The sequence below is a fragment of the Mus pahari genome, chromosome 5 (assembly GCF_900095145.1).
Source record: "Mus pahari chromosome 5, PAHARI_EIJ_v1.1, whole genome shotgun sequence".
NCBI classification, from domain to species: domain Eukaryota; kingdom Metazoa; phylum Chordata; class Mammalia; order Rodentia; family Muridae; genus Mus; species Mus pahari.
Genome location: NC_034594.1, coordinates 88,661,450 through 88,666,293, shown reverse-complemented (window position 1 = coordinate 88,666,293; position 4,844 = coordinate 88,661,450).

The window sequence follows — 4,844 nt, the reverse complement described above, 5'->3', positions numbered from 1 at the left end:
AGGTTTTGCTGAAAGGACCCTGATATAGCTATCTTTTGTGAGGCTATGCCAGTGCTTGGCAATCACAGAAGTGAATGCTTACAGTTAGCTATTGGATGGAATACAGGGCCCCCAATAGAGGAGCTAGAGAAAGTACCCAAGGAGCTGAAGGGGTCTGCAACCCTATAGGTGGAACAACAATATGAACTAACCAGGACCTCCAGAGCTCGTGTCTCTAGCTGCATAAGTAGCACAAGATGGCCTAGTCAGTCATCATTGGGCAGAGAGGCCCTTTGGTCTTGCAAACTTTATATGCCCCAATACAGGGGAACACCAGGGCCAAGAAGGGGGAGTGAGTGGATAGGGGAGTGGGTGGAAGGGGGGAATAGGGGACTTTGGGGATAGCATTTGAAATGTAAGTGAAGTAAATACCTAATAAATATTGGGGGGAAAAAGGAAGAAAGAAAGGAGTGCCACAAGAAGCTGGCATTTCTCCAGGTCTTAGGGAACTCAAAATCTGAGGCCCTGGTACTTGCCAGAGAGGAAACGTGTTTCCCAGGAGGAGATTTTGAATAGTTCTGACAACTTGTTAGACCAACTTGGAGGGAGACTGGGGATCAGATATTGAGGGATCAGTGATAGATAGTGCCACACCTGGACCAGAACTGCTTAGCTATACATAGTTCTCACTAGCCTGATTAAGGAATCATTAGACTTCTGAATTACTTCCCTTCCCTGTGTACTCAGATTGAGTTAACCTCCTTTATCTGCCTTTTCCTCTTCCTTCCTTATTTAATAGGCCCATTCATTATATCTTGGACCTTCTGTGGCTCAGCCCAGCATATGACTTGATCAATTCTGTATACCATGAGCATAAACAAAATAGGTTTCTCTATTGTCTCTTTTGTTTTGTTTTTAATTACTACAAGGAATACTTAAGGTAGGTTAAACTATTTTTAAAGCAAATTATAGTGTCAATATTAGCTGGTTCTGATGAAGAGCTCATAGTGACTGACAGAGTGGTATTTTTGTTTGGTTGAAAGAGGTGATACCAAACATTGGCCAGAGAATAATCAGAAGCTCAACTTGTAACAACTAAATCTTCAGATATCTCAGTCATGCCATGGCAGCTACTTTAACCCCATGTGAGAGTAGGTCCTTTTGTGTCTTGTGTACCATCCATTAAGCATCACTTCCCAGCATCACCACATTGGGGAGCAAGGCTAGCACAGGAACCCATAGGTGACAAGCCATGCACAAAAGTGGTGGGCTTTTTCACCATTTTCTAGTAGATTAGTGAAGATACAAAATCTCAGGGTGTTTATCAAACTTCAGGTTTATGCTATTATGTAGCAATGGGATATATTTTAAATATTTTGTTCATGTTTCTCTCTTATGGATTCTTGATGACCAAGCCCACATTTCTGAGATAATGAGGTAAGTAGATAGCCTGATTGCCATTAATTAGTGGTTGATATGGTCAAGGGTTCTTTTAAATGGATGCCCCTATTTTACAGTTGCAATTGTTCAGAGAGGATTGTGTGTGTTTGTCTGCAATATATTCATGTTAATGTGCATTCATGGGGATGCTAGAGGTCACTTTGGGGGCTTTTCCTCAGGAGACATCTACCTTGTTTTTGGAGGCAAGGCTTTAATTGGCCAGAATCCTTGAGGTAGGATGGCTGTCCAAGCTGACCTTGTGAATCCAACCATCTCCACCTTGCTGACACTGAGATCACCAGTATATACCACCATACTAGCCACACTCTACCTGGCTACTAGAGATTGAACTCAAGTGGTTATGTCTATATGGCAGGGACTTTATGGGCGGAGAGATGTCCAGAGGGATTTTTTTTCTAGTGATATTGTCATTTTAAGCAATACACAACATACACTAACAAATGATAAAATAAAACTTTTTATTTAAAGTGAACTTTTGAAAGGACACAAGAGGTCATCTATATTAGCAGAATTTTCCAAACTTACTTGGTCTTTGGGCTAACTTAGCTTTTATTTATTTATACATGTAAAGTGTATATTTTCTCTGAGGACAAGGGAAAAGATATTTGAGTAAAAATATGCTGTTAAGAGAATGATCTAAATAAAGGAAAGGAAAAACAAGTCTCCACTGTGCAGCACAAATTGTTTCCTATTTCAGCTTGAGATGCTTTGTCAAACAAGGTTGCAGTTTTTGAATAGATCTTTTCAAATATAGTACCCAGAGACTTTGGTGAGAAAAGGATCACGGGACTTAAGTGGAGTGAACCTGAAAGCTGTGCAGGGACTGGATGGGAAAGGCTATATACTTCCTTTGCCACCTGCCAGGGGCATTGTGAAAATACAGTCTCCTGGAGGAGGAATGACTGATCAAGCTGGGCTTTTGTTATGTGTTTCTTATGATATGAACAAGCATTCTACTTATGTCAGACAGGTGACCAAAGTAAATATACCATCGAAATTCAACCTGGGGAACTGATACATGTATTGGAGTTGTTTAATATAGATGGGTCATGGGTTAATTACAGGGCAGGGATGATCCAAAAGCAGCTCAATCTAGACGGGGTGGCTCATGTAGCTGCAAACGTAGATGACTCTGTATTAGCAGGTCCCAAGCCTTCTGGGCAGCTTCAGTGGTACATGCCTCTTCAAGGCAGCTTGGCTGGCTATTTTCTTAGCTGTTCTTACTGCTTATATATGATGGGGGGATCTGGGAATCTGGGACTTCTGGTTAGTTTCAGAGACTCCATGAGACTTCTGAGATTTTTGCTTCCTGAGATATTTATTTCCTGAGTCTTAACATGCATTTTTTCACAACTTCCTCCATCTTACCAAGCTTCAGAGGAAATCATTACAAGTCAGCTTTGCTCCATGGCCTACTATAATTACGGCTTCTCTATCAGGAAGTTTCAGAGCCTCTCCATGCCTCTATTCTTTGACATGAAATTGTGGTTCTGAGCTGTAGGCCATAACTTGCTTGAACTAGGGATATAAAGAGGTCTGCTGTTACCTGCTTCAATGATGCAAGGACATTCCTACAAAGTTAACATGGCTGAATTCAGAAGGGAGAATTAGGAGTGGCTATGAACTTGCCTCACCAGTATACACAATTTGAAAGGTGCACAGAGAAGTATCTTTGCTGCGTCTGTGTTTCTGTCAGTTGTTGTTGCACCAGATATTAGAGAGCCACAGAACTGAAGGAAGTAAATATATTTCACAGCTCACTTGTGGTAGCATCTAGGATGCTTTTATTATTTATGGATGTACATAATCAAGCTCTACTTTACCATGAGGTATTATTATATTTCCTTTCTTCTCCCAGATAGAGTGTTGGTTTATTCCATATGGTTATGGATGGACATTGTCATACTTTGGCTCTGTATTTATTTCTGGAGTAATCAGCTTTTGGCAACTCAACCTGAAAATTTATCTGATCCACTGATTAGAGGTGTGAGGCAGCATTCACTCCATTCACACGAGGAATACACACACTGTCTCCTTATAGGTTCTTCTTATGGAGGTGCAAACTCATCAAGGGACTTACCTGGCTCCCCAGGCCAGGCTTGGTGTGTGGAAACACAGATCAATGCTATCTATTATACTGGAAATTTGCTTCCATTTTAGAAAGCTTTTGGTTTATGAAAATCTGTGTATGGCTGTGCATGTGCACATGCTTGTGTTGTGTGTATATATGCATGTGTGTATTAGCATTCATATCGGGATCCATTTTCTGCTTTTCTGAAGCAGAAGAAGAGAGAGAGAGAGAGAGAGAGAGAGAGAGAGAGAGAGAGAGAGAGAGAGAGAGAGAGAGAGAAAGAGAAAGTGTATCTGTGAGACACAATCAAGTCAGGTCAGGGTCTCTTGTCAGTTTTCCTGGTGTACTGAGACATGAAACAGTAAGAGGAGATGAAATTGAGGCTCAAGGCGAGGGGCTGAAAAGTTTATTGTCCTTGTTGGAAGGAACAGGGAAGATTTTTGGTGAGAACACCGGTCTTATGTGTATATTTTAGCAACGTGTTTCTGTTGGATTGTGGCTTTGCTTCTCACTGTATTGTAGGATAAGAAAGCTATGAGAAACACACTCAGTACTTGCATGGCATTGACTAGCAGCTATTCCATTATCTGGCTCTTTTATCCTTTTTCTATCTTTCTTATATTCACCCTAACTCTCCCCTCAGACTATTTGACTTTGGAGCTGCCAGACAGGTGCACGCACATTTGTGTGTGTGTGTGTGTGTGTGTGTGTGTGTGTGTGTACATATGTAAGATTACCTTATCTTTTGTGATAGTTTCTTTTAGTGGACTGAATTTTGCTGATGTAACTAGGGAAGCTGGCCAGTGAGCCCCAAGGACATGTTTGTCTTATCTTCTCTAGGGCTTACATTAAAGCAATATACCCCAATGTCCAGTTTTATTATTATTTGTGCGTGTATGCGTGTGTGCATGCTTTTGTGAGTTTATGTATACTATATGTGTGTTTTAACCCACATATGCCTGATGAAGCATACATGTATATTTGTATATGTTAGGAACTGAACCCTGATCCTCTGCAAGACCAGCTACTGCTCTTGCCTAGTGATCTTGCTCAGAACCACATTTGCCAGTTTTTTTTCAATTTTATTCTGGGGATTAAACTCAGATATTCATGCCTGTACGGCAAGCAATTTACTAAGCTCTCTTGACAGACCAAAAAACTACTAATTAAACAGAAACTCCATAATGAATCTCAGTTGTGTTGTGGAAAATGGGCAAAGAATATGTGGGCCAGGTTCCAAGGATGACTTGATGAACTTCAAGATAATTGAGAAGGAAAATCAATAAGAAATAATACAATTCACTTCATGGTGCTAATAAACTTATTTTGATAT